The sequence below is a fragment of the Protopterus annectens genome, chromosome 8.part0, assembly GCF_019279795.1.
Source record: "Protopterus annectens isolate FY-2018-M chromosome 8.part0, PAN1.0, whole genome shotgun sequence".
Classification (NCBI taxonomy): Eukaryota; Metazoa; Chordata; order Ceratodontiformes; family Protopteridae; genus Protopterus; species Protopterus annectens.
In genome coordinates this window covers 1346671985-1346696378 of record NC_056741.1, presented here as the reverse complement: position 1 = coordinate 1346696378, position 24394 = coordinate 1346671985, and the positions used below count along the sequence as shown (strand labels likewise).

Below are 24394 nucleotides of genomic sequence, written 5' to 3'. Positions count from 1 at the left end.
TAAACATCCAGATAAAAACCATAGTAATTACGATACTCTACAGTCCAATTCAGAATTTGCAAATACAAATGTACAGTAATGAATGAAGCTAATACAGTGTGCAGATACTGCAGATATGTGAGCACTGTTCATCAATACTGCCATATTTACTAGGTTACAACTTCATCCCCCCACTCCTTCACACTCTCAAAGGTCTCTTCAAACCTCCCACCAATTCCTATGTTAAGGGTAGTCGCACATCCATTCCCACCCCAAAATTAGAAGAGATGGACACTAACTGCACCAAGACTAAGGATATATACTGTAGACTGCTCTCTTGAAAACCCAACAGATAAGATGAATACCTGCACTTCAGCAGTACCATATTTCAGCAGTGTGCCAATACTTGGAGGGGGACAGAGTTGGGATTAAAACTCAAAGGAGATAAAAAAAAAAAAAAAAAAAAAAATGACAAGGCAAGATCAAGCACAGACATCTTGCAAGACAGCCTGTGCACTACCTGTCCAGAGTAAGGTGCTTGGAGAAAATTCTGCAGAAGTAGATGTCACATAAAATGCCATGAATGTATCTTAAATGTACGTGCTACAGAGACCCTTCTACTTCTGAACAGGTCTTCTGGATCACATCCACAGAAGGCATACTTCACCCACAGGTGACAGAACACAATGGAACGTGTACTGCTCAAAGAGTCTGTCACTAGATTGCACTCTGAAGAAAGCTACACTGCCTGAATAGTTAACTGATAACAGAGAGCCACACCCCAGGCCTGAAGAGACAGCCTGCACAGAAGTTAAGACTTAGTGCCCTGCTGCTTGCTGACATACCACATCATTGTGGTGTTGTCTGTGTAAACAATAAGAGGGCCTGGTGAAAGAATAGGATGGAAAAGCCTGAAGAGCCAGAATCAGAGCTTTCATCTCTGATGTTGACATGGTCTAACGTCTGATTCTGGAAGAGGAGCAGAGACCTTCAATTTTCAGGTGACTGAAGGAAGCCCCACCCCCACCATGTTTACGGTATTGGTGGAACAGTTCTTGAGAAGGAACCAGAGGCTGAAAGGGCAGGCCTGAGTTGAGGGTAAGTGGAGGAACACATCACTCAAATTCCTGCTTTAGACGAGGAGGGAGATGTACTCTGAAATCCAGAGGATGGCAATGCTGAAGCCAAACTGACTTGAAGTACCAATGAAACTTCTGCATATGCAGTCTGGCAAGTGGGAGCATTGGAATAGAAGTGGCCATGAATCTCAGGGCTCAAAGAAACTCTCTGGCTGGAACTGCAGGCAGAAAAAGAGACTGAAAAGAAAGCTGTCAAGGACAAAGCTTTTGGAGGTGGAAGGGAGGCTAATATTGGCACTGTCTGAATTCTGCAACCCACATACTTGTGATTCTGAGGACTGAGTCAGGACAGACTTTTGGAAGTTGATAGTGAACTCCACATCCTGTAACAGGAAACTGGGAGAAGGCCCCTGAAACAACAGGTCATCTAGATAAGAAAAACCTTAATGCCTTAGAGTCTGCAAAAAGCAATTACAGGAGCCTGGCATTTTGTTAATACCCTTAGGGCAGTAGAAGCCAAACGGCAAAGGAGAAAACTGAAAATTAGAGGAAGAAGCACTGAAACATAAAACTTTCTGAAACAGGGTGAATAAGAATATGAAGATAAGCATCATTCAGATCTAAGCACACCTGAAAAGCCTGGGGTAGTAAAAGGGGAAACAGGATTTAAAGAGTAAGCATCCAAAAAGAAGCAAAATTGAGAAAGATGCTGAGCAAGAAGAGATCCAGAATAGGTAGGTCTCCAAGTACCCTTCTGAGGAACCAGGAACATCTTGGAGTAAAATCCCGTTCCTACTTGGAAGGAGGGACAAGCTGAATAAATGCCATGTCCCCACCACGGACACAACGACCTCTGAGAAATTAGAAAGTTGCTCCAGATGAGGTGCGGGAATCCCTGAAAAAGGAAAGAGACTTCCACACCATGAAGTAACCCTGACGGATGATAGAAAGAACCCAACAATCAGTGGTGATGAAATGCCAATTTGGAAGACAGTGGGAGAGACGAAGGGACAAGGGAACCTGGCTGAGGGATGGGGTGACAAAATGTCAAAGAAAAACGCTCTTCTGAGATAAATGAGGCGTCTGGGTCACAGTAACCTGAGAAGAGTTAGCAGGTGGAGCTCGCCTACTACCCCTCCTGCCTTTAGTCGCCTGACGAGGCTGCCTGCGTACAAAAGCAGACCTAGTAGTATAATTCTTCTGAAGCTTAGGGAAGGGACAGGAGAAAGAAAAATATGTTTTAAGGTCCTGCAAAGCTTTAAGTTTTTCTTGAAAGGGCAAACATAGCAGCAGTCCCAAAGAAATTTTTATTACCCAAATGAGCATCCAGCAACTTGGCCTTAATATCCTCAGGTAAAGACTGCAGATGCATCAGCAGCATCCCAGCTGCACTTGATAGGAGTTGCGAGCCACTTGAGAGGAAGAACCCAAAATAGATACAGCAGAAAACTTATCTTCAGAATCAGGGAGGTCAAGTAGTAACCTGACCAGCCTGCAATCAATACCAGGGCATATCTGGTCATGTAAGTCTGGTAATCGGCCAAAAGGGCTAATGCAGAAGCAGTATACACCTTCTTACCAATCCTCTCCTTTGTCCTACTATCCATATCTAAAGGCAGAAGGTTGGAAGAAGGGCAAAATCTTACAAGACTTATCAGAGGAGACTATCACCACAGCAAGGTTAGAAAGACGACACTTAAATAATTGACAATTTTCAGGAACCTTATAGAACCTGTCATTCTATCTACTGTGCTCCCAAAAGACAACTCATCGAAAGATGACACAGGGCTAATGGACTCCTCTTCATCAGAACTATAAGCCAAAGACGAAGGCATCTGGGCAGAGTAAGACAAGGACCCTTCATCAGATTCTGAATCCTCAGAGGAAAATGGATCCTTAGGCCATTTGAAAGGAGTTAAGTCCAAGAGAGAGTAGGCAAAGAAACTCCTTGGGGAGATTTCAGAGCCATTAAAGCATTAAACAGGCCCTCAGCAAACTCCTGCCATTTTCTGAGGATCCTTAGGGCATACAGATAAATGCTTTTTCTTCATAGGGACATCAACCCTAAAACACCCAATGTTCTGGACCCTGATGGGATTCAGTGAGAGTACCTGGGCACCTCTTCCCTGACTGGAATCTGCAGAATCCTACTACAGCCCTCCAAGATATCAACCATGGTTTCCCCTCGACGTTTGGAGCAGACACCTGCAAAGCCACCCAGGACGTGTGAAAGAAAGGATCCATGCCTGCCTCCGATAAGGTTACAGCACAGAATTCAAATGTAGACACTGGATGGCCTACAAAACTATCACCTGCTTCTAGAAAACTGTTCAGTGGAGGCTGGGTAGCCAAAGAATCTGGCCAGGATTTTTTGGCCTTTATCTTACTTAAAGGAAGTATCTCGGAGTTAATCAATTCTGCCATGCTACCCTCGGCTAACTGTTTAAGCCTCTGGTTTCCTGAGATAGCTGGGATGGGAAGACAACCGGCTTCTAAGAGTCTTAGGCACAAACACCTTACAAATGCTACAGGATGTATGGTTGTAGGAAGCACCTATACAAAAAAGACACTGTTCGTGACTATACTTATGAGGAATCTGCTTCCTATACTAACTTTTTCCTTTCCTGATGAGGTGAACTCCAAGTAACCAAAAGAATACAAGACCAAAATACAAGAAGAAAAAAAAAAAACAAAAAAAACAAACAAAGGGGCACTTATCTGATGGCTGCATATTCAGCACAAGAAAACAATATTCAGACCAACAACTGATGATGGTGTTCAAACTGGCAGCAAAGTTATTCTGGGTAACCGTGCCCACGTCATCTTTATGCCTTACGCTTTGAACAGGCAGCATACATGTGACATACGATACATTCAAGATCTAAAGACTATGGTATACTGGCTGGACACTGGGCTACCCTTGGCAGGAGATGCAAGGTGAAGAATACTGCAACAGTGATATAGAACGTCATCCAAGGGAACCCTTCTCTGAAAAGGAAACCTGATGGTGAGAGATGCACCAAACAAAAAATATTTTCCATTTACACATTAATGATTTTCTGGTAGTAGGTTTCCTGGCCTCCTGCAGACTCAAAGCACATCCACAAAAAAGAATCAAAACCCTATCACCCGCAGTGTCATTTTAAGAGTGGACAGTCAAGGATGGACAAGAAATCCCTTGTACTGTGTGACAAGATCCACCCAGTGAGGTAATTTGTAGTGATTGACCCTGCCCAGATGAAAAGGTGGAGGGGGAAACCAGTGCTGTCTGGGGCAAAGGGAGTCCTGCTTGATCTTGTACAGAACTCTTCACAGCACAAAGAGAAAAGGCATACAGAAAACATTCCCTTCCAAGTAAAAGACATGGCATCTACTTTCCAAGTCAGAGGTTTTAACACTCTTGAACAGAACAGGTGAAGCTATGTGTTCGGGGGGGGGTGCAAAAGAGAATTTTAAAAGTAACAACACGCCACGAGTACAAAAGAAGGTTTAATGGACATCCAGATAGACAAAACTGAGCGCTTTCACCCGCTCACATACGGGTTTCTTCAGAGTTAAATTAATTACAAAGAACAGCTGATTAATATACTCTCAACAATTAATAAGTAACAATGAATTGATTGATACTTTGATTGAAATTGATTAAATAAATTAAATTGAATTGAATTAAATTGTATTCTATTTCTTCTATAGCAACCGGAACATATTTAAAAACCAAACGTTCAGTATTCACATAAAAAACTCCACTTAAAATCTAGTCACATAAAAAAATGATATACAGTAATAGTACATACAACAACTACTATAGAACACTTATACAATGAATTAAATACTAGTAAACAATAAAATACTACTTATAACTACCTATAAAAATGTATAATATAAATTCAATTGTGTAAGTTTCAGAACAAGTTTTGTAGTGTATAAATAAATATAAATAAATATATGAGTAAAAAATATATAAATATAAATATTAACTTACTTATATAAATACTAATATTATATTATACCTAAAAATTTTTATATCTTAAAAAATATATGTTTATGTAGAATTTAGTTTAAATGCTGTATAAAAAACTTGTTTAAAATAATTGTTAATACTACTTCCTATTAAATGTTATATGAATTTAATTTTAAATAACTAACTATTGAGATGTTTTCGTTGATACCTGGCTTACTACAAGTGTTTAACCTTAATTGCCATAGACACTCTTTATACTCTAATAAAGCCTTAATATCACCCTCTTTTTCCATATTTTGGGGAATCCTATCAATAACAAAGAACAAAAACTTTTTAAAATCATGACAATTTGAACTATGCATGTACAAAGAGTTAATTTCTTTCTTGTTTTTAATGTCCCTAATGTGCTCCCCTATCCTGTCCTTTAATCTTCTTATAGTCTTACCAATGTAAAAAGCTTGACAGGATAAACAGGTCGCAACATAGATAACTAACTTAGTATTACAATTTACATGTCCTGGACATCTTATACTTCTGTTGTATCCCTTTACTACTAAGTTTGTACCATCCATTATAAATCTACACCATCTGCAAAATCCACATTTCTTCATTTTTGACTCCCTATATAAAGTTTCTCCTTCAAAATAATTTTTTAAGTTTTTACCTCTACTAAAAACTACATTAGGGAAACTTCCCAAAACCTGTGTAATTTCGGTCTCAGTCACAAAAACCTTATCCCATACGTCTCTAATAATATTTGTAAAAGTGGGAGTGTACTCACTGTACGGTAGTATCATTGATTTAAACTTGTTGATGTTTTCAATTTCTTTATTATTTTGATTAGGTAACCCATATTTCAAAATGGGCTTATAATCCAAATACCTCCTTGTAGTTATTTCATTTCTAACATTTAACAACAAATCATGTGGATAATCTCTCTCAACAAACATCTGATGCAAATTGTCTATTTCCGTATTAAACTTGTCATCGTCAGTAATCATCCTAGACAGTCTAATCATTTGTCCCTTGACCAAATTTCTTTTCTGAAATGCAGGGTGACAACTTTTATAATGCAAGTATGAATTTGAGAAGGTCAATTTTCTATGAATATTTGACTCTAGACAGTCACCATTTTTATATAACTTAATGTCCAAATATTCACATGAATCCTTCTTTATTTGAAAGGTAAATTTTAGAAAAGGTGTGGTATTGTTTAAATATACCATAAATTCTTTAAATTCATCAATGTCACCTTTCCAAAAAAGCAGGATGTCGTCCAAGAACCTTACATAAAAATCAATACTTGACCTGTATTTACTTTCTAACACATGTTCTTTTTCCCACATTGCTAGTACCAAGTTAGCATATATGGGGGCACATCTCGCCCCCATAGCCACTCCTGAGCTTTGTTTGTAATGCTCACCACCGTGTTTAAAAAAATTATTTTCCAAGACCATTTCCATCAATTTAGCTAAGGTCTTAACCCTGGACGTAGTCATCCCACCAAAATAAACTAAACTTCTTTCAAACAATTCAAGTCCTTCTTTTAAAGGAATTATCCAAAATAAATTAATAACATCTATGGTTATCAAATACAATTCATTTAAATTGAGTGTTTTATGTTCTTTAAGCGTAGATAAACAATGCCAGGAATCTTTAAGAATCTGTTTTATATTGTTGGTTACATTTTTACATGCTATATCTATGTAATGTGCAATTGCTTCTAATTTTGAACGTTTTGCAGCCACAATCGGTCTAAAGGGAGGATTAGTTACACTCTTATGTATTTTAGGTATTCCAAATATGCAAGGTGTGACAGGAAAATCAACTGACATGTATTCATATTCTGTTTGTGAAATATCTCCGTCCATTAATAATTCATATAACAACCAGTCTACCTTAGAATATGCTTTAATAATGTCGTATTTAGAGACTGATGTATATGTACTTTCATCACCTAGCATATTACTAATTTTGTTTGTGTAATCCACTGTTTTCATAATAACTACGCCTCCCCCTTTGTCAGGCTTCATCACCCTATAATCATTACTTGCTGCTAGTTCTTTTAAACAAAACCTTTCTGCCTCAGTTAGGTTGTCTTCTAAAAAGTGTGTTTCTTTCCATGCCTTTCTCAGTTGCCATTCACAAAACATTTCGAAAAGGTAAATAATCTGGTTGTTTGGTGGAATAAAGGTACTACTTCTCTTCAAACTAAGCCCCCTATCAAAGTTAGAACTATTAGATTTACCCTTGAAATACATTTGCAAATTAAGTAATCTCACGTAAGCTTTTAGATTCAACAAAATAAGCCCCAAATCCGGTTTAAAACTTGGAACAAATTTGAAACCTTTTTTAAAAAGTAAAATAAAATTGTTATCCAGCTTCTTTTCTGTGAAATTGTACACTGAGAAATTGCCTTCTCTAATAATATCACACTCTAAGGATTCTAGCATATCTGAGTTCATTTCAGTACTATCCTGAAATATTCTTAATGAATTTACACTTGAATTGAATGTGTTCACACTAACATTAATTGTGTTACTAAAATCAGGAAAAGACAATCTATCTTTAGCAGTCCTTGAAAATGTTAATTCTCCTTGTGTGTGAACAGCTTGTTCAGAAATCATTTGGTTAGCAATTATTGTGTTGTTTGTCACTGAACTAGCATTTAGTACATTCTCAGATGTGCACCTAATTTTAATACATAGAGGTGCTATGTTTGCCTGAATCTGCTGTATATCATTTTTTTATGTGACTAGATTTTAAGTGGAGTTTTTTATGTGAATACTGAACGTTTGGTTTTTAAATATGTTCCGGTTGCTATAGAAGAAATAGAATACAATTTAATTCAATTCAATTTAATTTATTTAATCAATTTCAATCAAAGTATCAATCAATTCATTGTTACTTATTAATTGTTGAGAGTATATTAATCAGCTGTTCTTTGTAATTAATTTAACTCTGAAGAAACCCGTATGTGAGCGGGTGAAAGCGCTCAGTTTTGTCTATCTGGATGTCCATTAAACCTTCTTTTGTACTCGTGGCGTGTTGTTACTTTCAAATTTACTAGTTACGGTTCCTAGGGTGCAAAAGAGACACCATCCTGAAAGAAGGAACCTTTAGGAAGGTGTTTAGTACAGAAAGGTTCAGAACTTTCTAGGGAACAAAAACATTCTCTAGTAAAACCTTCTTCCCACTTGGGTGGGTGGAATAGGCCAAATGGTGCCTTGATACAAAACGGACTGCAAAACCTCTGAAAAATGAGAAAGCTAGTCTGAAGGAGGCTGTGGGATACCTAAAGGGGTGGAGGGGGGCTTCCACACCATGAAATATCTCTGACAAGCAAGAAATAGCAACCAAGAATCTGCGATCTGTTACCAGTTTGAGAGTGACACAGAAAGGCAGGGGAACAAAGGACCTGGCCGGGAGAGAAAAATCTCAGAAATAGACTTGTCCTGAAAAAAGGTTTCTCAGATGTAGCAGTCTGAGTAGCCTTAGCAGAAAGACTACATCTAGACCACTTTCTACTTTTGGAAGGATGACAAGGCTGTGTTTGGACAAATGAGATTTAGAAGGATAATTCCTGTGAATATTAGGAACAGGGGAGACAAAAATAAGCTTAAGTTCCTGTATGGCCTTACCCTTAACATGGAGAGACTCTTAAGTCAGCTGCAGCTGTCTCAATAAGATTTCATTATCCAGAGGAGCATCCAAAAGCTTGGCTTTAATGTCATCACATAAAGCCTGAAGGCGAGGCCAATAATAATGCCGCATCACAGAACAAAAAGCAGCGGCCCTGGAAGAGGCATCAGTAGCATCATAACTACATTTTATTGCGTGACAAGCAACCAGGGAAGCAGGCCAAAGTGGAAAAGCTGACAATTTCCTGTCAGAATCATGAAGATCAAACATAAAGTACAGTTTTGTACCTACCATAAATGTAGATGTTCGAAGATCCACATTGCTGCAGTCCTAACACTTGGGTAGTCCGCTGTCCCAGTCGGCCCGAATACCAAAGTATAAGGCTGACGTCGGTCAAGGCGCATTTGTCTGACATCAGGACGTCAGGGTACAAATGCGCATGACCAACGTCATATCCTCAGTCTTTTCTTGCCCCAGATGTCAGAAGACCCTAAAAAAATAAGGCCAAAACCAAAAAACACCAAACACTCCTGTACCTAATATATGTACAATATATACAAATTTACCAAAATAGAACCCCACCCACACAACCACCCCTAAACACAGAGGGAAGGAGGGAGGGTAAATTGGACTGCAGCAATGTGGATCTTCGAACATCTACATTTATGGTAGGTACAAAACTGTACTATGTTCTTCATCTCACATTGCTGCAGTCCTAACACTTGGGTAGAATCCCAAAGCAGAGGTAAGGGAGGATGGCTAAACTATAATGAAGCAGGAGCTGCCAAAATGCCCTGCAACACAGCAGTGGCAAAACCAGCCCTGGATTTAGAATAGAGAGGAAGGTGGTAATGCTTGGAGAAAGTATGCACTGAACTCCAAGTAGCTGCCTCCAAAATATCCTTAGTTGCCACCCCTTAGAAATGCTGTTGAAGTGGCAGTAGCCCTAGTGGAATGAGGCCTAATCCCAGCTGGAATCTCCTTGCCATGATGGGAGTAACAGAATGCAATGCAAAACCCAATCCACTTAGATATAGTTTGTTTTGACACAGGCTTGCCCTGAGAACTCAAAGCAAAAGAAACAAACAACTGCTGAGACTGCCTAAAATCCCTAGTCCTGCTTAAATAATAACGCAACTGCCTGTGTACATCTAAAGTGTGCAAAATCTTTTCCCCTATTTTGGGGATCTGCATAAAAAGTAGGCAAATGAATAGTCTGGTTTAAAGCCACACTAGAAACCACCTTAGGCATAAATGAAGGATTAGTGCGTAATGATACCCTATCCTTATGAAAAATCAAAAAGGCTCAACCGCCATAAGGGCCTGCAATTCAGAAACCCTTCTTGCAGAAGTAATGGCCAACAAAAAGCAGTCTTCCATGACAAGTATTTCAATTCAGCAGTAGCCGAGGCTCAAAAGGTTGTAGAGTAAGTTTCTCCAACACAAAATTGAGGTCCCAAGCAGGAGTAGGAGCTCTACGTGGGGGTCTTATATTCTTTGCCCCTCTAAGAAATAGCTTGAACAAAGGATGAGAAAACAATGGTGGGTCACAATCATAGTGAGCTGAAATTGCTGCAGCATGAATCTTAATGGAAGAGAAAGACAAACCTTTGTCCAATAACTCAGTAAGATATTGAAGAGCCACACTCAAATTAGGCTCAGAAACATCCAAATCCTTTGCTGCACTCCAAAATAAAAATCTCTTCCATTTTTCTGCATACACTTTATGTGTACTAGGTCTTCTGGCTTCCATAATCACATTCAAAACTTGTTGAGGAAGTTGAGACCTGCTGTGGTTCAAAACAGAATATGCCAGGCTGTTAGATGAAGAGAGTGAAGCTTGACATTGAGTAGATGACCGTCCCTCTGAGACAAAAGGTGTGGAATTAAAGGTAAAGGCCATGGAGGCTTCCTTACCAGATTCCTCAGTAATGGGTACCAGTGTTGCCGTGGCCAATCTGGAGCTATCAAAATCATCCTTGGCTTGTCTTGTCTGACCTTTAGGAGTACCTTTGGGAGGAGAGGCAGAGGTGGAAAGGCATACACATGAAGATTTTCCCAACTGAACGAAAGACCATCCACTTTCCAAGCTGTGTGATGAAACCTTTTCGTGCAAAACTTTGGCAGCTGGTGGTTTAGTGGAGAAGCGAACAGATCTATGTCTGGAGTTCCCCATGACACTGTCAATTTCCGAAATACATGAAGATCCAGTTTCCACTCATGGGGATCCATGATTTGCCTGCTTAACACATCTGCTAAGGAGTTCTGTGCTCCTGGCAGAAACCTTGCCTGAAGATTTAGCTGCAAGCTGAGCGCAGTCTCCCACAAAATCATTGCTTGCCTGCATAGAGGATAAGAATGTGTTCCCCCTTGCTTGTTGATGTACCACATGACAGTTGTGTTGTCTGTTAGAATCAACACCTGCCCTGGAAGAAGTAACTCCTTGAAAGCCATTAATGCAAACTGGACTGCTAACATCTCCTTCATGTTGATATGTAGATGCTGTAGTCTGGCAGGCCACTTGTCTTGTATCCACTTTCCATTCAGATGAGCTCCCCAAGCTATGTCTGAGGCATCTGTCGTTAGAATCTGACTCGCCTCTGGCCGGGTCACAGAGTGTCCCTTGTTTAGGTGACATTCCTGAGCCCACCACAAAAATTCCTTTTGAATGCAAGGTATTATTGGAATGACAGTGTCCAAATCCTGGCAGTGCTGTGTCCATACATTTTTTTTAGATACCATTGCAGCTTCCTCATATGCAGTTTGGCATTGGGAAGCACCAGAATACAAGATGCCATGAACCCTAAGGCTTGAAGGACTGTCCTTGCAGTCAGCCCGGACTGAAGAGATAGTTGATGGAAGTAAAGGGAAAGATTCTTTTGTTTGTCCGGGGTTAAAAAGGCCATCTGGGCTGCTGTATTCAGTCTCACACCCAGAAAGCACATGCCTTGAGAGGGTACTAGACTGGACTTTATTTCGTTCACAGAATACCCCAGGCATCTTAGCACTGCTATCACATATTCCAGATGCTGAAGAAGCTCGTCCTTTTCTTGAGCCAGAATCAGACAGTCGTCCAAGTAAGGATAGATTTGTATTCCTTTTAGCCTGAAGAAAGCTACAACTGGAGCCAGAACTTTTGTGAATACTCTGGGCAGTAGATAAGACAAAGGGCAATGCAAAGAACTGTTAATGGGAATTTCCAGCTCGGAACGCAGATACTTCCTGCAACTGAGTCTGATAGGCACATGAAGGTAAGCCTCCTTGAGATCTAAAGTTACCATCCAGTGATCTTTGCCCAGCAGAGGTAAAAGCTGTTGTAACGTCAACATTTTGAACTTGGGAATGTCCAGATAAGTGTTGAGGATAGACAAATCCAAAATTGGTCTCCACATGTTTCCCTTTTTTGGTACTAGGAACAGGCGAGAATAAAATCCTAGGCCCCTTTCTGGCACAGGAACCGGCTGAATGGCCCCTATCTGGAGTAACAGAGAAATTTGCTTGTGAGCCTCTTTTCTTTGTATAGGAGGAATGTCTGGCATGCCTTTGAAAGGAGGCAAGGTATGGAAATAAAACCTGTAACCGTGGTGAACGATATCCAATACCCATCTGTCTTGGGTAATAACACTCCAATTTTCTTTGAAAAGTGCCAGCCTTCCTCCCAAAGGTGCTGCCAGGCGAGAAGGCTCTGGCAGCTGAAAAGGCAAGTCATTGGGTCTGCTTACGAAAGGACTGACCCCTGCCCTCACCAGAAGACTGGGCAGGCGAACTGCCTGTTCTAGGCCTAAAAGAACCTTGAGCTCTGCCCCTACCACGTCTAGATCTACCCCTAGACTGAGAATCATAAGAAGGATAAGTCCACCCCTTAGTAGGCCAATTTCTACTAAACTTTGGAGGTTGAACCTGCATAAAATCTTTAACAGTCTGCATAGACTTAGCCTTGTCCTCCATTTTCTTTAAAACTGCTTCCACAGGCACCAAATAACACATCAGATTGTAAAGGAGCATCTAAAATCCTTGTCTTTACATGTTCAGCTAAATTCTGATCCCTCAGCCAGGCGTGCCTGCGAAGAACAGAACCAGTGGCTGCCACCCTCGAAGAGGCCTGTACAGCATCAAAACCACATTGCAAGGAATGCTTACCCACCTGTTCAGAAACATGAACTAAATCCTGCAACTCTTTACACTCAACACCTTCCGCCAGAGCATCTACCTTAGACTTCAATTGTGAAAGGAGATAATTTTGGCATTTCAACATGTGAAACTGGCAATTCAAAGCCCTCATGGCTAAAGTGGAAGAAGTATACACCTTCTTTCCCCATCTATCCAAAGCCCTTGCCTCTTTATCAGAAGGAACAGGATTTTTAACAACAGAAGCCTTAACACCTTTAGGGCCCTGAGAAACAGTTTCTGGGTCTGCCCTAGGACTCTTAAAAAGATACTTATGAGCTTCAGGCACCCTATAATACCTATCCGGTTTAACTGGGGCAGGAGGCAAAGAATCAGGGTTCAGGGAAGCCTCTGCAAAACATCCTCTACCACATCCAGAACAGGAGGTATAGCTAAAGGCCTATGCTGGGGTAGAAACAAAAATTCCCTAAGCCTTTTCCTGGAATCAGAGAAATCTTGACCTTCCCATTTAAAATGCTCCCTCATGGAATGAAGAGTCTCTGAAAAAGAAAAATCCTCAGGAGGAGAAGGCGAAGGTGTAGAGTCATCTACATCAGAATCAGAATAAGGAGGATACTCCTGCAAGTCTTCAGCCGAAGACTCAGAAGCCTCCGAACACTGCTCAAAACTCTCAAGCTCAGGTTCCACCCTAGGCCTCTTATCAGGGGGGGGCATAGAACCTCTAATCATAGTAATCAAATCTTCTGCCATTTTAAGCATATGTTTCTTAGGCAGAGACCCTGAAGAACTAGGGGAGACCCCCACTGAAGTTAACCCTGGCCTGCCTCTAGAAGAAGCCTTGGAAACAGAAGGGAGGGCCTAACCACCTTAGGAAGGGAGGGAGAACAGCTACCTGAGAAGCCCCTTCAGCCTGGCCTACCTCCTGAGAGGACACATCTTGTAACAGTAAAGTCTCTCCTGAGAATCCAAAGGAACTTCTGGTAGAACCACCGGCTCCACCGAGCCTCTAAAGAACCGGCGTCCGGGACAGACGGTTCTTCCACCTAGGCTTCGCTGCTTTGTCCTTGCGCTTTTTAGACGAAGCGGGCATCGGAGCATCCGACGGCATGTTGTAATTACAACGCTTCCCAAAAACTAACCTGGCACAATCTAATCTTCTCTTAATAGTGCGTTTGTTAAATCTAGCACAAGAGCGACAGCCAACAACGTCGTGCTCAGGCCCTAAGCAAGGTATACACAAGGTATGGTAATCTCTATGAGGTATCTGTTTCCCACAAGAAATACAGTTATTCACTTTTTCTGACATCCGGTTAAATACTGAGGCAAGAAAAAAACAAAATATTCCCCAACGGGGTACTTAGCCAACTTTGATTCGGTCTGAAACTCCGACTTCAGAAAATTTCAGAACGCCAACCTGCACTCGCAATACTGCTTCTGCATCGGACCATGTGGCAAAAAAGACTGAGGATATGACGTCGGTCATGCGCATTTGTACCCTGACGTCCTGATGTCAGACAAATGCGCCTTGACCGACGTCAGCCTTATACTTTGGTATTCGGGCCGACTGGGACAGCGGACTACCCAAGTGTTAGGACTGCAGCAATGTGAGATGAAGAACATCCTTAACTACCTGAAAAAGGACAGCCAAGACATACTGGTTATATGGGGTGGATAATTAATAGTCTGAAAGGACAAGGTGACAGCAGTGTACACTTTTATCCAACCTTTCTATAGCTCTACTATCCATATCTGAAGGAAGGAGCTTAGAGGATGGCAAAAGCTTAGAAGGCTTATCTATAGAGACTGAAACCACAGAAGGATCAACAAATGGTCACAAACAAACTGCAGCTCTCAGACACCTTGTAGAACCTATGAGGTTTCTTAGGAGCATTGGGCTGACAGTCAAGAGAAACAGAGGCAGCAAAAAGGTATCCGAAAGAATTGTCAAACAGGAGTAACTTCAGAAGGCTTTAGGTAGCTCTACCTTTAAAAGCGCATATTATCTCTTTTGGATGTCACAACCCCACTTAAAATGGGTCTAGATTACTTTGCCGAAAAACCTAATCTAATACCTTTTTGTCGAACCCTATCTGTTGAAATCTTAATCTATTGAACATCCGTTTAAGCAAAATTTTTCCCAGGGTAAACAAATGCTAGGTCAACCAAGCAAAAGTCACAAAAATCACAAAATTTAAAACCCACCCAGATGAGGGGGAGGCTGCACCTCCCAGACTCCCCGTAACTAAATATACTAACTCTGAGATTGCACTACAGTGTGGAAAAGAGCAAACTCCCAATGATGGCCCACTGCTTGTTTTCCCTGTAAAAAATTTTCACTTAAACATTCGACAGATTAAGATATCGACGGATAAGGTTCAATAAAAAGTTATTCAATGATTAGGTTTTTCGACAAAGTGATATAGACCCTTTAAAATACTTCATCATGCAAAGCAACAGTATCCCTAAAGGATAGTTCTTCCAAAGGGTAATCCAGGCTCAAAGAATCTTCTTCTTCTGTGCCATAATCTAGAGGAGAAAGAATTTCAGAGGGGTAAGACAGATTCATCTCAAGAATCTCAATTGTCTTCTGAGGAATCCAGTTTCCATACCCTCTTAATAGGAGTGAAAACCAGGGATGAGCAGGGACTGAAATCTCCTGGGGAGGCCTCAAGGCACTAAACAAGCCTTGGGTAAAATCCTGCCATTCACACTGGGAATGTCTAGCAATAGTGGCAATATGCTTTGTCTTTTTTTTTTCCTTAAGTGGATGTCTGCCCTAAAGACCCTGAGCAGTTTGGTCCCTTGAGATTCAATAAGACTACCAGGAATCTCCTCTCAGATGAAGATTTGAGGAATCCCACTTGGCCCTTCAGAAGTAATTAGCCATTTTACCCCTCAACATCTGAAGCAAAAGTTTGTAAAAGCTTCTGAGGGCATGCAAGAATCCAGATCCATGCAAGCCTCCAACAGGATCACAGCAGTGGAATCTGACAAGTAACGGGGAGTCTTAAGAGTTTTCACTTGCTTCTAGAGAGATGTCTGGTGGCGAATGCACAGCAACAGATTAGGACTAGACTTCCCTTCCTCATCATCTTTTTAGAAGATGGCTGTCCCATGGGTTGGGAGGAATCTGCTATAGCACCCCAAGCCTGCAATTTATGATACTGGTTCTCTGAGTATATGGACAGAGACAAAAAGCAACTATGAAGGGTATTTGGCACAAATGCTTGACAAACAGAGCATGGTATATGGCCGTGGGAAGCACTTAAGCAAAAAACGTGATTGTGACAGTCTTTATGGGCAATCTGCCCCCTACACTGAAATATCCCTTTCTTTTATGACATGAACCCAAATAAACAGAAAACAAAATCAACAGGGAACTTATCTGAAACAGCTTGGCACCCAGCAAAAGACCAACGTTCAATAATAGTGTTCGGACAGGCAGCAGAACAGTTCCAAGCATTTGTGCCTGTACTTCACCTTTATGCCCTACACGGGGAGCATACATGTGATATATGGTGCCTATAAAATGTTACTTTATTTTTAAACAAGAAAAATCTTTATTAAACCATCACTTATGAGATAGGCAATCATAGATTTATATACATGAAAACAAACCACATCAACAATTCTAGCTGCAAACATTTTACACCACAAACCATAATGAAACACACCCAGTTGCAAGCACTATACATCACTTGTAATCTACCCAATCACTTGCAGTCAAACATTACACAGATCAATTAAGTCCTGCCTTCTTGTAAACCTCATTCCTTACCAGTTTGTACTGTTACCACAACTCAAATTTTCCTATGTAGTTTACTCTGTCCCATTTCACAAGATCTCAATTCCAGTTGTTTAATCTCTTTTACTACATTCATTACTTCTATTATAGTTGATTTAGATTTTAATTTCCATTTTCCAGTTATTGACTTTTTTGGCAGCTACCAAAATTAGACATAGCAAAGCCTTACCATGTCTAGGCTATTCCGATTCTGGATTATATCTCAGAAAAATCATCCTTCTCATCACACCAATCTGGGACCCCGCACTCTGACAGTACATCCTGAAGGGAATCCTTTAAGTCTGCAAACTCACCACACTACCAGAAAATGTGTTCCCAATTACCTCTTTCTTCCCCTTCACACCTCCAACATCTGCTTTCTACGCAAGGAAAAATTCTCTGGAGTCTACTTGGGTATAAAAATATCTCTGTAAACATTTCTAAGCAAAAATCCTAAAACTTCTAGATATCGTTGCATATTTGGGAGACATAAATACATCTTCCCATTGTTTCTTTATGAATTGCTTATCCAGTCTCTCTTCCCAATCCCTTTTAGCCTACTCAGATTAATTCTTATAGTCACTGTGTAATATTTTATATGCTCTACTAATCATTCCTTTTTTTAATGGCAGCTTTTGTACTAGATTCTATTAAAAACTCTAACAATGCGGGTCTTTCATTTAGGACCCCATTTCTTTTTGCCTATACTCTGATATCAATCACTGATAGGGAAGGCCATCTCTAACTGCATTCCAACTAAATTCTTGAAGTTTTCCCATTCTATCATCTTTTCCTCTCGAGTTATTTGCTCCCAATACCTTGGTTCTTTTGCTAGCTTTCTCCAATACATTTCAGCCTACTCTTGCTAATGTCCACATCCCTAATTGGAGTCATCCCTATAGTCAGAATCTCCCTTCTCCATTCCTATTGTTGGCTTAGTTATTCAGACACATTCTGCTACTTTACAGACCTAATTTTCTGTATGATTATTGCTATTTTCCTTGAAGGACTACATCCAAAACCCCAGCCTGTCCTTGTTTCTAGAGACCCCCCCCCCCTCTGCTTTCATAAAATTAATGTGGTGCGTTCCTTCCAGCTTCTCTGGTATAGCTGAAAATCTCAGGTTTTCCCTACAGGCTCTGTCCTCTAATTATATTATTTTTGAAACGTGTCTTCCTGAACAGTCTCTTATTCAGTCATCCTTTTCTTTATTTTGACCTCTGATTTTTGCAGCTTTATCATCTCATCTGAATATCTGTTTAAAGCTTCTTCATTTTTTTCAGCCTTTTGTTATTTGTGTTGATATACTCCAATGTTTTCTTTATTTTAACCAAGTCTGTATGCATTTGTCTTGCATCTTCCTGTAAGTTACTGAAGTCATGCCTGAAGGTTGCATTACTTTTTGTTAAACAGCTGCAGAACTCTCCCCAGTCAGTGTTTGTTCCTCACTTTTTGTAGCTGATTTTTTCCAGGTCTTCTGTATTTCTTTATTCCCGGCATCCAGGCAGTACATGTACTAGCCAGTTACTGAAATTTACTCAAATAAAATTCTACCGGCCTTCTTTGCTGGGTTTCTGTTTTCACACTGGGAGAGCTAGACAAAAGTTGTTACTCAATGTGCAGCCATCTTGCAAGTCCCCCTTCTCTCTTTCTTCTTATTCGATTTTAAGAAATATAAGTACTGCAATGTATAAAAAAAAAAAAAAAAAAAAAAGAACAAATAATAAAGAAAAAGCCTGCTTAAAAGAGCACAACAAGAAAGAAAAATAATGTGCTTTTTCTCATTTCTGCATGGGGGAATGCCTGGATTAAGGACCCTAGGCTGATTTAGTAACAAGTTTTAAGAGAAAGGAAGTAAATGAAAAAGAATACTGAATATTATGAGTCTTTTTTTCTAGAAAATGAATGTATGCTTAGTAGCAATTATGTATCTGGCCCTCATGTCTCCATGGAAACAATATGATAAAGAGAAATCGTCAGGTTCTCATGTTTCCATGGAGACAATCTGATAATGAAAAATTGACTCTCTGGTTCTTGTCTCTCTATGGAAACAATCTGTTAAAGAGAAACTGGTTACAGTCTGGTGGAGAGCTATTGACTGGGGAAAAAAAGAAATGAGGAAAGATAAACTGGCTAGGAGATAATGCTTTCTGTTAGCATTCAGTGGTTTTCCCAGCTAGGAGAGCTATAAAGATAAGAAAACCAGTTTGCAATTAGTAGAAGTATAGCCTGCACCACGCACCTTAGCATGGGTAAGCTTTCTTTTAGGTTAACTCAAGTCTGAGTTTGGTGTCAGTTTAGAACATTTGTTCCTATTAGGAGGGTAAAACTTCAATATTTGAAGATGTGCATACTTTTGTGTGTTAATATTAAATTAATAAGTTTTAGGGTTTTTTTGAGGGCTTTCAATAAAACAAAAAAGTTCTGTAAGATTTGACATGGGCTCAAATAGATATGACAAGAAACAGCTGTTTAAAATTTCAGTCTGCCAAACAGTGTATGCATGTAACACAAAAGCTAGAACTAGACATTTAACAAAAAAAAAGGTGTTACACACAAAGCTGGGAATAATAAATTTTTAGTACAATGATTCTTTCTGTAATGTCTTTAAATGTCAGTGGTCTCTCAGATAAATACAAGAGAGAAATATAATGAACTATATTAAAAATGTACAGTGCAAAATAAGCTATGTTACAGGAGACTCACTTGGAAAGAGCTGAACATGTGAATTTGATAAATGTTTTCATGATGGTTCTTCAGCGGGAATAGACAAAGGAAAAGAGGAGTACGTATACTAATTGCAGGAAGAGCTCCAGTAGAAGAGGTTAAACAAATAATAATGGTAGATTTGTAATACTAGGGGCTACTGGCAAGGGAGGAGGATTACACTAAAATCTAGTTCTATTTCACCTAAAACTGCTATAATGGAGCTTATGAAAATTTGGGAGAAATAATCAGTTTTCAGCAGGGAACATTACTTATAAATGGGGACTGGAATTTGATTTGCAGCAGTGAAGATGTGTCTGGGGGCAGAAAAGAAAGTACAACAAAAGAGGGTAGATTTTTGAAGAAATTTAGGAAAATATTTGGCATGGAAGATGCAAGTGCAAACAGATATGTTACAGGAGACCCATTTCAAAATGAACATGTGAATTTGATAAAGAACGGTTTTCAGGATGGTTATTCAGCAGAATACCTGGGACAATGGAAAAGAGCAACACACATATCAACTGCAAGACAAGCTCCAATAGTGATAGAAGAAGATAAAGACAACAATGGCAGATTTGTAGTACTAAGGGGCTACTGGCAAGGGAGGAGGAGGATTACATTGGCATGCATTTACATTCCACCTAAAACTGCTGTAATGGAGTTTAAAAAAATTCTGGGAGAATTAATCAATCAGTTTTCAGCAAGGAATATTACTTATAGGTGGGGATTGGAACTTGATTTGCAGCAGTGAGGATGTGTCTGGTGGGCCCAGAATGGAAAATATAACAAAGGAGGGTAGATTTTTGAAGAAATTTATGAACAGTTTTGGCATGGAAGATGTGAATTCAGTAAGAGGAGTTCGGAGTAAATTTAAATATTCCCCAATATATAAAAACTGTGCTAAGCTAGACAGAACTTACATTTCACAGGAACATGTGCATTTAATTGAAGGTCTTGATACCTACCCCATAACTATTTCATCAGATCATACACCAATGACAGCTAAAGTAAAAACACAGGGTAATGAAATAAAAATGAGACACTGGCGCTTTCCGACCTATCTGTTGAAGAGACAGAAATTGAAGGACTGGGTAGTAGAGATTATTCAGAAGATGTTAGCATAGAAATTTCTTCTGAAAATTCAGCTAAGGAGTGGGATAAAATTAATGTGGAGTTTAAAAATAGGGTGGAAATAAAAAGAGAGCTATGGTTAAGAAGTAACAAGAATTATTGAGAGGAAATGACAAGTGAAAGTATAGGGTAAATCTCACAGAACAAGATGCCCAACTGCAGATTGCTAGGCAGAAATAAAGGGATTACACCTTGATAATATGCACAAGCTTAGAAAGATTGTTAAGGAACTTTTTTTTGATAACACTAGAGCACAAAAACTTTTAGCACAACAACTCAGGCAACAAAAAGTAGAAAGGGCTGTCTCCAAACTTAGGTAACACATAACAAAGAAGGTAACAAGATCCTGTAGAAGTATTAGAAAGATTTCAGAAATTCTATGAGTCGCTCAATAAAGCAGAGAAATATGAAAATCAAGAAATTATAGAAATGAAAATGTTCGTGGAAGAATTAAATATGCCAAGGTTAGAGGTAGATGAGGCTTAATTATTAACAGTTAGGATAGGAGGAGACAAGACAAAAATTGTGATGTCTAACAAATCAACAGGAAAGTCACCAGGAATAGATGGTATTCCCTTGGAAGTTTGGAAGCTAGGAGGAAAAACAAAGATCTGGAAGATTTTGTTTAACAATATCTTAAGAGAAGTATCACCATCCTGGAAGAAAGCAGTGGTGGCCGTATTACCTAAAGAGGGTAAGGATTCATCAGTTTCAGCTTCATACAGGCCCATTTTAATACAAAACCATGACTATAAAGTGTGCATGTCTATAATAGCTAAAAGAACGGCAAAAGTACTGCCAAAACTAACAGATATGGATCAGTGTGGTTTACTGGAGTGGAAGCAAACATTTGACAACATTAACAGAACACTGATCCAGAGGGAAGCAGAATATAAGAAAATAGCACTGTTGCTGGTGGGTCTTGATGCAGAGAAAGCATTTGACAGAGTAAGTTGGGACTTTAGGTGCAGGGCAATGGAAGCATTTGCATTTCCTGAAAAAATTAAAAGGTTGATTGGGAGAATGTAAGAGGGATTGGAGGTGAAAATTAAAGTGGGTGGGGTCCTCTCTGATAACTTCTGCTTGAGCAGAGGAACCAGGCAGGGGTGCTGCTTTCCCTTTTATTATTTGCTACATATATATATATATATATATCAAAGCTGGCTTTATTTGCAGATGATATTTTGTACTGGACAAAACCAGAAAAAGATACTACAGTGTTATGGAACATTTTGAGACAGTTTCAGACCTTTTTGGTGTACAAAATGAATGAAGCTAAAACAAAGGCAATAGTGGTAAATTATGCATCCACACATTAAGTGGTTCAGGAATACCCATGTCTATGGGGACATAACATGTAATATTTAAGATATGGATTAAAAATGATTCTAGTCTGGCAGCTAAGGATACTTGGGAATAGACTAAACAAAAGATAATACAAAAACTGAGAAAACGGATGCTTTGTTATAAGGATATGGATAATAAGATGCAAGCAGTTAAGGTTTTTAGTCCCACATTTTTATCAACCAGAGGAAATGTGGGGAGAAATTAATAAAGAGCTGAAGGACTTCATCTGGGAGGGGAAGATTGCAAGAGTCAAGTGGAATAAAAGCTGATTCTTCCAGTAGAATAGGGCGGATTGGGATAACCCAGTCTGATTCAGACCTACACAGTTAAGATTCCTATGCACAGCATAAGCATAGAACTATAATTCAAAAACTGGAAAGGGATGATGATGAAACACGGGGGAAGCTCAAGAAACAAGGAGAGACTGGGATTTTGGATGCAAGCCTTTAAGAACAATAATAATAATCATGCAGAATGTTATATCCATAAAGTAGCATAAAGTATTCTGAGAACTAAACCAACACGAGACTGGAGAAAGGAGATCCTGCCGATTGGGATGATTGCAATTAGGGATAAAGACAACAGGCAAAAGGGGGCTGGAATTTACTGGAAAAAACTGGAATATTAACCAAGGTATTGTTATCAAATAACTAGAGGGAAAAGATGATAGAATTGGAAGACGCCAATAATTTACTTGGACTGCAGGTTAGAGATTGCCTTCCCTTTCAGGGATTGATATCAGGGTACAGGCAAAGAGAAAGAAATAGGGGGGGTCCTAAATGAAAGATTAGCATTGGTACAGTTTTTAATAGAATCTAAAACAGAAGCTGCTATTAAAACAGGAACAATTAGTACAGCATATAAAATATTGCATTATAACTATATGAATCAGAAGAGGTTAGAAATGATTGGGAAGAGAGAGTGGATAAGCAAATCACAAAGAAACAATGGGAGGATATGTCTCCCAAATATTATGCAACATCTAGAAGATTTAAGATTTTTGCCTGAAAATGTTTACATAGATATTTTTATACTCCAAGCAGACTCCAGAAATTTTTTCCTCATGTAGACAGTAAATGTTGGGAGGTGTGAAGGGAAATAAAGAGATAACTGGGAACATATTTTCTGGGAGTGTGATGAGTTGGTGGACTTTAAGGATTCCCTGCAGGATGCATTGTTAGAGATCCTGGGTGGGCATACTGGTTTTATGAGGGAGATGATTTTTCTGAACTATGACACAGAATCGGAATTGCCCAGACATGCTAAAGCCTTGTTGTGTCTAATAATGGAGGCTGCCAAAAAAAGCAATTACTAGAAAATGGAATTTAAAATCTAAGCCAACTACACTTGAAGTAGTGAATATAGTAACAGAGATAAAACAACTGGAATTAAGATATTCAGAAAAGGGTAGGAGCAAACTACGTAGGAAAAAAATGAGAACTGTGGGAACAAGACATACAAGGGAAGAATGAGGCCTAAAAGGCAGCATGAGTGAGAAAGACTGGGTAGATTATGAGTGATGTGTAATGTTTGCAACTGGGAGTATGTCAATATGGTTTGTGATGTAAAATGCTTGTGACTAGAAGTGCGTTGGTGTAGTTTGTTTTCATTTATATAAATGTATGACTGATGGTTTAATGAAGATGTTTCATATTTAAAAAAAAAGTAGGAATTGAATAATTTATGTAACATTGCTTAGGATATATAATACATAGCAATATATGTGAAGTATAATGTTAGTTATGTTAATATAGTTTGATTACTTTTAACAATGTAAATTTGCCAATGTCACAAGTGAAAAACAGGAAAAAAAGAACAGCAGCACCTATCTCCATTACACCTAATAACTGAGAAAAGTTTACTTTACAGCATGCAAAGGAAACTATACACCACAAAAATCTAGCATTAAATAAACAGTCCTTTCTTTACTTACAGTTAACTTTCTCCCCTCTCTTCCCCTCCCCAAAGTACTTTTCCAAACATTAATGGCATAGAGGTCCCCATATGTCCAACAAATTCTGAAAAAAGTCTAACATTTCCAGACTTTCTTGTTCTGTCATATTTCTCAAATACATTGAGTTACTGGTTTTATTACTGTTCATCTCCATCTGCCAAATCCTGACTGCTTGACTTTCAATGTACTCTCGATTCTTCTAGTCAACACGCGTGCTCCCTTCCTTCTCTACATCATTTTCCAATGAAACAGTGGGCAAGGTTTTCATGGGTACAGTCTCTCTGTGGTCTTTATTACCAGAAGAACAAGAAGCATTATCTCCTCCTGTTTCACAGCTCACGTTTTGTTGGACAAACTTTTTATTTCCTCATTAGCATGTACTTCATCAAAAAATGATTTTGTTGTTCCATGGAAGAATACCTTGAAGACAGCTGGGTACAGCAGTTTGAATCTCACACATGTGCCTCAACATTCCCTGAATAGTGGAATGAATTTACTCCTCTTTAGTTTGGTGTACAATGAATAATTATTCTCCAAAACACACTGCTGTCTCCCACTTTTAGTATTTTGTCCTTATGACACAGTTTTGTCAGAATTAAGTCCTCATTGTGGTAGGACTACTACTTTACCATAAAAGGTCTAGGCTGCTTTCTCAGCCAGGTTTGGAACATACACATGAT

General features: G+C 39.3%; 1 protein-coding gene across 5 annotated transcripts in view; it reads right to left on the bottom strand.

The window, feature by feature from the left end:
- The window catches only part of KMT2A (lysine methyltransferase 2A), a 3231120-nt gene that overhangs the window by 1357416 nt on the left and 1849310 nt on the right, over window positions 1-24394 (bottom strand). The window lies entirely within an intron of this gene.